This window comes from Hesperophylax consimilis, chromosome 17, assembly GCF_061612785.1.
Source record: "Hesperophylax consimilis isolate HC1 chromosome 17, BYU_Hcon_1.0, whole genome shotgun sequence".
Classification (NCBI taxonomy): Eukaryota; Metazoa; Arthropoda; class Insecta; order Trichoptera; family Limnephilidae; genus Hesperophylax; species Hesperophylax consimilis.
In genome coordinates, this window is record NC_142852.1 from 19,559,547 (window position 1) to 19,571,458 (window position 11,912).

Genomic DNA, 11,912 nt, shown 5'->3' on the forward strand with positions numbered 1-11,912 from the left:
TCATTAACACCCAGCGTTGGGCGAATTCCAAACATTCAACATTACCTATATACACAGTTGTAAGTTGGACGATGAGTAATGTTGTAGGTTTATTTTATAGGAACACATTTGTTACACAGGCTGTCTGGGGGTTAAGGTGCACTAACTTCAGGGGGTTATCCTATATGATTTTAAAAATAAAAACTTTTTTTAAATTTCCAATGCTTTAAGGTAGTTTTTAGGTTTAATACTTGTATAACCCAGCAATATAAGGACTCTGTTTGATTCCTGACGTCATTCGTATCTTTTCGAAACGCATTTCCTTAAGAGATTGACATCTAGATGACGTCAACTATTGTGAATTGCCTTGGCACCACTTAACCGTTGAAATTGTGGTGCTTTTTTGTATTTTTACTACGTAGGTGCAAAATACTTGTATGTAGGAAAAAGCTTTTAAGCTATAACGAAAGTTGGGCTGCCTGGTGAATCATGATCTTACGCAGAGTAGATGAAATCGATTAAAGTAGTTTCCATCTTACCTTTTGTAGTTTTGGAAGCGTTATTAGTTTCAAACTCATTTGTTGTAATATTGTTAAATGTCGAACAATAAGTCTTGATTGAATTTGTTTGAATCAGTTGTTATACAACAATGCTACCTCAAAACTATTGGTAATGAAAAACTATTGAAAATTGCACTTTTAAAATTTAAAATCATTTTTTAATATGAAGAAGAATTGGAAGTGATTTTTTATGGTACTACCGTTAAGAACTTCATTGCAATCTCTCTTTCTGTTACGATTGTTGTTATGATAAATCGGGAGATGTTACAGCGGAGTTATCAGCGGTTTGTTTTTATTTACTAGTATGTGTCATGTTGATTAAAATAAAGATGGTTATGTTTCACAGAATCTATTGTTTATTGTAACATTATTAACACAACACAAAGTCAGAAGATACATAAGCGAATCGCGTTCGCAAGCAGCTAGCCGAACCAGTTCCCAACAGTGAATGGTGGCCGCTCAGAAGGAAAGTAGAACGCTGCTTTCGTTGGGGATACCATACGGGAAAAATAATATTGTGGCTACAAAATGCGCGCGGGGTGACTACCTATAACCTTTATTATTAAGATACGACATGGCATATACGTATTTAGGAAGAATTTTTTAAATGAGTCAAATACTTATGTATTGTAAAATGAGGCGTATGTGATGATTGAAGAAAGGAATTCACGGCGAATCTATGACATGGAATAGAGTAATAAGCGAAGCCGATTATCCTCGAGGAAGATATGGTTCTATCAGAATCAAAACTTATGTATACTAAAATGAGACGTATGTACAGGGCTGTTTTGAAATGGAAAAGATTAATAAAGAGACAGATAATTATTGTAAAAAGGAGCGGATAAACGAAGCAAGGAGCGTAATGAGAATATATGACGTCTACGTGAATACTAAGAAAGGCTGGGACGCCCGAGGAAGACATGGTATGATCAAGTGAATCCAATACATTTCAATTCTTCATAAAACTAAGGAAGGTTAAACGTTAATTACATTATAATCTACACTTTCATGGATGGCGATAATTTATTTACTTTATGAAAATTTACTTTTTGTAAGTTATACTAAAAATATTGAAAATAATTATTTGCGTACACCCGTACATACGCAATATGAATACGAACACATAGATATATAAACACAATTATTTCAAGAAAGGCGTACACATATAATATTGTTTCAGATATTCAAACCAATAATGTATTTGTATGCCTCTTAAAACTACACCCAGCTTACAAGAATTCACAATCTCACAATCTTACTCCAAATCATTCATAACCCGAGCAATACCGGGTACAAGTCAGCTAGTCAACGATATAAAATAACGTTTTTGTTTGGAAAATAATTGAACCAATTTGACTAAAAGGCCGAAAACAGTATTTGATCTCCAAAGAAACTCGAGTGCAAGTCTTTTTCCAGATTTTATATTTTTTCATGAAGTTATTCAATCTCGAACATTGAGAGGATGTCTATCGTCGGCCTACTGGCAAAGTCCACTAAGTCACTAAAACACAATCCTGAGATAATCGCAATTTAATATTTGGCGATTTTGGAAGGACTATAAGTGGATGAATATCTATAAAATATATATTATTTTTTTGATAAATTAATGTTTTTTAAAGACAAGATTTTAATTATGCATAGCACAAAGGATAACAATTATTTTTATAAGCAATAATTGTTCGCCTGAAACACTCATCCACATTGAAAAAATCTCCTGATAAAAAATACATGACGCCAACGGGACTCGAACCCGTGTCCATTCGATTTCCGGTCGAAAGCTCTGACCACTGAGCTATGGAGGCTTATTTCTTACCCGAGAAAATATTCAGTATATGCTAGTGTTTCATTCAACAATTACTGCTTTTTACATTTTTTCACCTGAGACTTACAATGCCTTTCTCATATAAAAATAAAGTTGGTTGTTCTCAGGTGAAAAAATGTAAAAAGCAGTAATTGTTGAATGAAACACTAGCATATATTGAATATTTTCTCGGGTAAGAAATAAGCCTCCATAGCTCAGTGGTCAGAGCTTTCGACCCGAAATCGAATGGACACGGGTTCGAGTCCCGTTGGCGTCATGTATTTTTTATCAGGAGATTTTTTCAATGTGGATGAGTGTTTCAGGCGAACAATTATTGCTTATAAAAATAATTATAAAATATATATTTTTTAGTATTTTATTATTTATATTGAACCTTAAGTACCTTATCAATACACAATATTAGTTGAAAGCAATAACAGCAACCATTAATTAAAGATTTACAAAAAATAAGCCGGACATGGTGGTTTTTACCGGTAAATAATGACTTTAGTGTGCTTTGCTTGTTAAGATTATTGTCAAATTGTTGATTGTTATGCTGCAAAATAGCTTTAAGATTATTTTATTATAAAATTGAATTATTAAATACCAATAATTATTTCTTATAATAATTTATAAATAAGACAAAAGTTTTTTTTGGTAGTTTTTTTATTAAAATAATAATAATTACAAATTATTGTTGGTACCTACTGAAACACAGATATTCAAAGCTACAAAAGAAATATTTATGATAATAATAATCACATAAAAGATATTATGACAAATATCAGAAATAAACAATGTGTGTGTTTAGATGAAATAAAAAAGATTATAAAAACATTAATCAACGTAAAAATAAGCAATGTTTGTAAAATTTAGTAGAAATAAATATGAAAACCAAGAATGCAATACAAATTTTAATATTTTTTATTACAAATAAAAATTGTAATAATTATTACCAATTATTATTGGTGTTTACTGAAAGACACATTCATAATATTTTATTATAATAAAAAGGCTTGGGATGCGTATACGTGTAGACATGTAGGTACGGTACACTCTACTCATCTTCAGGATTGGAATCAGAAAAGATGGGCTCGGGAGCTACATTTTTGATGCTACTTAAACATGGTGTATTTTCATACCAGTTATGTGAGGCTTGTGGAATAATATTGGTCTTACATAGTTTTAACAGGTCATTCTTTTTTGCGACTGATATTGGAATGGGCTTTGTATTTTAGTCGGACGTAGTCGGAGAATGACTGTGACCATAAACAAGGTGAAAGTTGGTTTCGTATTGTTTGGCATATTTTTATTGTACAAAAGAATATTTTTCCAATTACAGTACAATTTTACATACGTCAGCATTTAGCTAGGTGACTATTCAATAATTGTTTTAAGTCATTTAGAGAACAGTCACTTACATCCAAATTCTTTGCAAGTTTGTTTAATATCATAGCATCCCAAGAGGAATGGGCTATCGATAAAATTGTTCTTATTTTGAAATACATAATAGCTAAACGTGCTTTCCGCCTATAATATATTGGCAGTTGGTACCACTCGAATGACTCGCAAATTGTGCTGAATATGAAATGTTCTTAAAAATCATTTTCTTAATTAAGATCGTTCTGAATAATAACCGTTCTTATTAATTACCGTGATTGATTATCATATGACGAATATGTATGTTAACAATATGTATGGATTCAAAAGTCACATGATGAAAATGTTTTTTTCTTTGAGTTATCTGTTCGCCATGAAAATTAAAATAATTGTCTATGACTTATTCTTGTCTATGCATAACCTATAAATATTTTTGACATGTGCTTTCTTCACTTTCTTGTCCGAGAGCCGTTTCTTTCCGTTAAACATACTATCCCACGCCTGTGATGGTTATTGGTAAAGTAAGTACTCATTCTTATATTCATCGCTATTTATTTGGTAGCTGCCGTTATTCCAGTTTAGTTAGGGAATCATTGGACGTTTTGTCACAGTAGAATGTTTAAACTGTCAATTTGACGTCTACCGATTATTAGATTAGTATTTAGAAGGCATTTATTACAATTACCTAACAAAAACATATTGTTAACAGATATTTTGTTAAAAGCGGAATGGCGGTAAACATTGTAAATGTATAAATATAGTTTTTCAACGATAAACAACGTTTCTCTTAACCGTTGTCATATATTGAAGGTTTTCAAATATGTGTTTTGGCTACGACTTCGTTATTTTGACAGGAAATTCCAAGCGAAACCACATTTTATTTTTTATGTTTTTTTTATTCTAGATAAAATAAAATTACATTTTCACTTATTTAACTAGAAAAAACTAATACATTACCTACATATTAATATATTACATTACGATTTTATTCACGATCATTTTTTTGTTGACTGAGCATAAAACTGAACAACTTTTTTAAAAATTTACCTGCACTTTTTTCATTTTTAATTTTGTCCGGGAGGCAATTATATATGTTGCTGCTCTCGAAACCAATGGATTGCTTGCCGTAATGAGTATGTATGGAGTATAAATGTATTTTATCGTGTTGCCGTGTAAAGTGTGTGTGTACTTGGTACGTTTTAATGATTTCTGTTTTTGGATGTATGAGTTTATTATTTATTTTGCATATAAGGAGACATGTATAATATTCATAAAAAGTTTCTTAATGTTAATAGTTTTGTTTCCATGCATAATTTTTCCGTTGATGTTCTCGGTTTGAAGTGAAATAGCTTTTTGATTACTTTGTTTTGTTTTACGTGTAGTTCATTTCTATATGTTTCATTTGTGGCCATCCCAAAAAATCTGCACTTACATGCATTCATGTTTCACCGGGCAAACACGGTTGATCAAATAACCTCATTTCTAAAAAAGAAGAAGCCCGATCTAGAATTTACGGTAGAGAAACTCGTTACGAGACATGAGAGGTATGCCTCTTTCAAAAAAGGAATTCCGTTAAATAGTTTCCATTTTTTTCTGGACCCCATGATCTGGCCTGAAAACGTGGCCTTCAACGAATGGTCATTTCGGAGGCCACGACCCAAAATCAAGATGGCCGACACCAACACGCACAAAAACCAACATTAGTGTAATCTACCAAAACGTCAGAAGTTTAAATAATAAAATTTTAGATTTTATGACCAATGTAATGTGTCAGAAACCACTTCTGGTTGCTCTTACTGAAACGTGGCTAACTTCGGGCACGTATTCCGCCGAGCTATTCGGAAATCTATACCACGTATACAGCAGGAAGGATAGAGGCAGTCGCGGAGGAGGGACACTCCTGGCCCTCCGAGCTGACAGCCACTCACACGTTGAAAGACTGGAATACATGGAAACCCAAGGTGAAGACTTGTGGGTGAAAGTATCACACAGAAATGTTATCATATATATATATATGTGTAGTATACTTTCCTCTTAATACGAAATCGGGACAATATAAATTATTTTACGAGAAAATCATTAGTGAAAGTGCAAAACTACAATCTAAAAATATTATTATCTTCGGTGATTTTAACTTTTCGTCAGGGAGAACACGAGTAATGTTTACGAGTATTTTTGTTCTTTTTATGATTTGACACAAGTAAACACTGTTTATAACATAAATGCACGCATGTTAGACTTAGTATTAATCAAGATACATTAAAAAAAATGCTGTTTTCCGTCGCCATGATTCTCCACTTGTCAAAGAAGACCTTAATGACCCTTCACTATCATTCACACTCGAGTACATAACAAAAACCCAAGAAAAATCAGACATATTGCCCCCGGACATAAACATGGGTTGGATTTTCAACGAAAACTCAGATCATACACTTAGAAATGCCTTAGAACAACATAACTGGAATCATTATGACTGCTTCGATGTAAACCTGCTGAAATGTTTTATAAGCAGCTCAATAATATTTTTGACTTATGCTTAAATAAAAGATTCACACGTATGCTCGGAGATGATGAACAATATCCAAAATGCTTACTGGAGAGACCATTCATCACATACAAGAGAAAAATAAAATGCACCATCTTTGGAAAAAAAACTACATCTGAACATGCCTTAACAAAAATTAAAAAAAAATCACGAAAATTAATCAAGCAGTTAATTGGTAAGGCCTACACTGACTTTACACTTGAAGCAGAGAATAGTTATATAACAGACCCCACTCGATTTTGGTCTTACACGAACGATAAACGCCGCGGCTGTGACAAACTTAATCACATGACCTATAATGAAAAACAATACAATGAATATTCTGAAATCGTAGAAGGTTTCGCAGATTATTTTCAATCAGTATTCAGCGACAATATTCCCATACTTGACATTTCCTCTATAGCTTCTTCGTCACACAATGCTTTACCTGTTCAAATTCACGAAATTAACGATGATTATATTGTTGCCGTTTTTTACAAGCTAAAACTTAAATACTCTGTCGGTCCAGATTTTATACCACCCATCATACTCAAAAGATACTCAAAACATTTAATTCAACCTCTCAAGCACATTTTTAACCTTTGCCTTCGTAATAATACCTTCCCTGAAATGTGGAAGTTAACAAAAGTCACGCCTATACACAAAGAAGGCGAAAAATCGGCAATCGATAATTACAGACCTGTAGCTGTCTTATCAGCACCCGCAGAACTTTTAGAAACCATAATTTACTCACAGATATATAATCAAACAAAACATACACTCACCGAGAATCAGCATGGATTTCGCCCCGCTCTATCACCCTCAACAAACCTTATGAATCTCACCACCAATATAAATAAATCGTTTGAAAAATTTTTACATGTCGATGTGATTTATACAGACTTCCAAAAAGCATTTGATAAATTCGACCATGATTTTTTACTAATAAAATTGAGTGAAATCGGATTCTCTCAGGATTTTCTCACTTTCATAGCTAGCTACTTACACAATTGTCGTCAGTATGTCAGTTACGGACACCAGTTCTCTCACGAATACAAAACTAACTCCGGGATTCCCCAGGGATCGAATCTAGGACCCCTCCTCTTTCTTTTATTCATTAATGATATAGGCAAGACCTTTAACCGCTCAAAATATCTCCTCTTTGCTGACGATATCAAACTTTTCAGAGCTATCAAAAGTTGTATCGATTCCATTCTTCTGCAGAATGGTCTTGATTCTCTTGTCAAATGGTCGGAATCAAATAAATTACCATTCAGCATTTAGAAATGCAGTGTAATTACATTTACAAGATCCAAACATACATTTCTATCCCCATAATATCACATTATTACAAATTTATTAAAACGCAAAAACGAAATTCGTGACCTTGGGGTGATCTTCGAAGCAAATCTCTCTTTCAAATCCCACATATCTGACATTGTCTCCCTCGCCAACAAAATGCTTGGATTTGTTTTTCGTAATGCGAGATCATTTACTAATGGAATTGCAATACGGAGAACATATGAAGCACTTGTCCGCAGCATCCTGGAATACAGCTCCATTATTTGGGCCCCTTCTGAACAAAACCATATCTTAGAAATAGAAAAAGTACAAAAAAGGTTTATGCGTTACCTGTATATGAGGTAATAAACATAGGTACTATCCATTCCTTTATTCATCCTTGTTCTTAACAGGAATGCTCGATTTCAATTCATCAGAAGCCCGCAGAAAAATATTTTTAGGCAAACACTTTTTTAAGTTAATCTCTGGTACAATACACAATCCGCCTATTCTGAAAAAGGTTAACTTTTATGTCCCTAACAATTATACTTGAGGGAGATCCCATGCACTCTTATATGCTCCGAAAGTGAGGACTTCTGCCTATCAGAACGCGCCAATAAACAGAGCGACTCAACTGCTTAACGATTCTGCATTATCCATCGACATTTTCAATGTCACCTACAGACAATTCAGTAACTATCTTTTAACACATGTCACAAAATAGTAAAACTGCCTCTGTAAACTTCTTACTGTGTAATCTTCTCCATTATATATTGGTGTATAACCGTTTTATGGAGAACACGAAAAAATAAATAAATATGCAGATTCCAATCAAGTAGTTTAAAAGTGAATGTACGAGGCTATAATATATACATTTTTTAATTTTATTTTGTAACAGATATGATATCCGGTTAAATACGCTAATTTGAGGGTTGATTTTAGTATCAATATCTTGAATATAATATGCTGTTTAAAAGATAGGTGTATATCAATGCACAGCCCAAGATATTTCTTCCGTATCTGGATTTGCAGGTTGTTATATTCAATTTTTAAGGGTACGTAAGGAGGAATGATTAACGAGTTAAACTAAAAATCATGTATCCTGTTTTAATTTAACTTGTAAATTTTATCATTTTATTTTATTTTAACAATGTTCTGTTTCAGATATATTTTTTGGGGTTAAATCAATAACCAAACTCTACCAAAGCAGACCATGGATCTACTGAAGCCAGATACTACATCCATCAAGACGGAACCAGGGCTCCAGGAAGAAGATGGAGGTGAAATTGCATTTTCTGATTTAGATTTCGACCTCCCAGCTGTAACGAAGGAATGCTCGCAATATGCGGAGAGTACTCAGACAGCCCGGTTGTTGTATTGCACATGTGTAAAATATAGAACTTAAAATTCGGATGTCCGGAATCAATGTCTCTTTTGAAATGTCGTGCAAACAGGACAAACACTTGTGCACAACATCCTCTCTTATACAACATGAGGTGTATTGCGTATTACCTTAATATGCGTCTTTGCCGGAAAATACCAAAATACAGCACTCATACAATAAGTTGTCGGTTCCTCGATTTTCACCTAATTTTATTTGAGATATGATGTGAATTACACGTATTATACGTTAAAAAAACAAATATTTATTGGAGAAATAATATCCCATTGACTGAAAACAACCAAACTCTCTACTACAGGTGCTCTAGAGAAATGTTTTTCCTTCTTGAAGAATCGGTCCCTGAAGCGGACATCTGAGGTCATTTTTTATCTTACATACACCTTGTTGAACAATGATATTTATTCGTAAAAGAATAATGTATTGTTTTTCAATTAAAACAATTCTCGTAATTATCAATTTGACGAAGATACAGGGCTGGCCCTATGCGGGTGTAATTGGTGCAGTTCGCTCCGGGCGTCGAATACTTAACCTAACACATCGCCCTTGATATTATTTTTGATAAATACCGCTCTACAAATAACACAAATCATCATTGTAATGATTACAGTGATATCCTGCCTCGGCGTGTACTAATTTAGACTGTTATGGCAGCCAAAATTAAACTCGCGCCTGGCGCCGTTTGGTTCGGGGCTGGCCAGGCAAAGATTCATTCTATTAACTGTCCTTTTTTATTCCAGGAAACATTAATGTGAAGACAGTCACCATAAACGAGGATCTTGGACCCCGACAAGAAGATGAAGCGGCGCTTACTTATATGAAAATTGACATAGACCTGCCGGATGTAAAAGAGGAATGCTTAGAACGCTTTGGAAGAATTACCAAGGAAGCAGGTAAAACCAATTTTTCACTGTAAACATGAACGATTCGGATTCTCCTATTTTTTTTACCTTTCTACTAACTTACTTCGCTTATTTACTTTAAGTGTAGGAAATAAGTTTAACTGAGTCTTTTTCACCCATGTTATTTTTCAAATTTTTCGACAGATCTTCAGACGCATTTTGTGGAAAAAGGGTTCACTCCTCCTCATCAAAACTACTCATCCAAACCATTTTCATGTTCCGAGTGCAATTATGCATATTATGGAAAAGGTCAGCTGAAGAGGCACATGCTGATTCACAGTGGAGAAAAACCTTTTTCATGTTCGGAGTGCAACTATGCGAGTTATCAACAGGGTCATCTGAAGACACACTTGCTGACTCACAGTGGAGAAAAACCATTTTCATGTTCCGTGTGCAAATATGCGTGTTGTCGAAAGGGTCAGCTGAAGAGGCACATGATGATTCACAGTGGAGAAAAACCTTTTTCATGTTCCATGTGCAACTATGCGTGTTATCGAAAGGATCTGCTGAAGAGGCACATGCTGATTCACAGTGGAGAAAAACCTTTTTCATGTTCGGAGTGTAACTATGCGAGTTATCAACAGGGTGACCTGAAGACACACTTGCTGACACACAGTGGAGAAAAACCATTTTCATGTTCCGTGTGCAAATATGCGTGTTGTCGAAAGGGTCAGCTGAAGAGTCACATGCTGATTCACAGTGGAAAAAAACCTTTTTCATGTTCCGTGTGCAACTATGCATGTAATCATAAGAGTCATTTAAAGAGCCACATGCTGACTCACAGTGGAAAAAAACCTTTTTCATGTTCTGTGTGCAACTATGCGTGTTGTCGAAAGGGTCAGCTGAAGAGGAACATGCTGATTTAAGGGTCATTTAAAGAGCCACATGCTGGCTCACTTTGACAAAAAACCTTTTTCATGTTCCGTGTGCAATTATGCGTGTTGTCGAAAGGGTCAGCTGAAGAGTCACATGCTGATTCACAGTGGAGAAAAACCCTTTTCATGTTCCATGTGCACCTATGTATGTTATCGAAAGATCGACCTAACGAGCCACATGCTGACTCACAGTGGAGAAAAACCTTTTTCATGTCACCTGTGCACTTATGCGTGCTATCGAAAGGGTGAGCTGAAGAGGCACTTGCTGACTCACAGTTGAGAAAAACCATTTTCATGTTCCGTGTGCATTTCTGCTTATTATGGAAAAGGTCAGCTGAAGAGGCACATGCTTACTCACACTGGAGAAAAATCTTTTTCATGTTCCGTGTGCAACTATGCATGTTATCGAAATGGTCAACTGATGAGCCATATGCTGAGCTATATACTCACACTGGAGAAAAACCTTTTTCATGTTCCGTGTGCAACTAATCGCATGCATGTTATCGAAGGGGTCAACTGATTAGCCACATGCTGATTCACACTGGAGAAAAACCTTTTTCATGTTCCGAGTGTAACTATTTATGCAGTAAAAAAAGCCATTCGACTACCCACATGCTGATTCACACTGGAGAAAAACCTTTTTCATGTTCTAAGTGCATTTATTAATTTTCTCAAAAGAGCAATTTAAAGAGCCACATGCTGACTCATACAGGAAAAAAACCCTTTACATGTTTATAGAAGAAAAATTATGTCAATCCATAAAAGATTTCAATTTAACCTGCCCTTAAAAAGGATTTAGCTTATTTCATGTAAATATTAGAACCATAGAAAAAAACATAGATGAATTAATAATATCATTAAAAGATTTTATTTATTTTCCGGGATGCATAGTATTAACAGAAACGCATTCAGCCCGGGGAATTGAATTATACTATTCAGGGGTATTCATATTATACAACAATAACAAAATTAAACAAAAACTCTGGTGTCGGAATATTAATATCCAACTAGTACAATGTACTCAATATTAAAGAGATTAACAGTGTTAGAAATGTTAACATTTTGAATATTGAATTTAAGGACATAAATAAATATTATAACATTATTGCTATTTATCGTACGCATAATGTCGAAAATATCACAATTTATAGATGATTAAAAAATATTTTATTCAATTTTAGAAACAAAAATAATGTTATTGTTGGGGATAT

At 34.1% G+C, this 11,912-nt stretch overlaps 1 non-coding gene across 1 annotated transcript; it reads left to right on the forward strand.

Annotated features, from left to right (window-relative positions):
- The first annotated feature begins 2,544 nt into the window (after nt 1-2,544).
- TRNAS-CGA (transfer RNA serine (anticodon CGA)) lies at nt 2,545-2,617 on the forward strand. The gene has a single exon. It is a non-coding gene; the product is annotated as a tRNA-Ser (tRNA).
- The last annotated feature ends 9,295 nt before the right edge of the window (nt 2,618-11,912 follow it).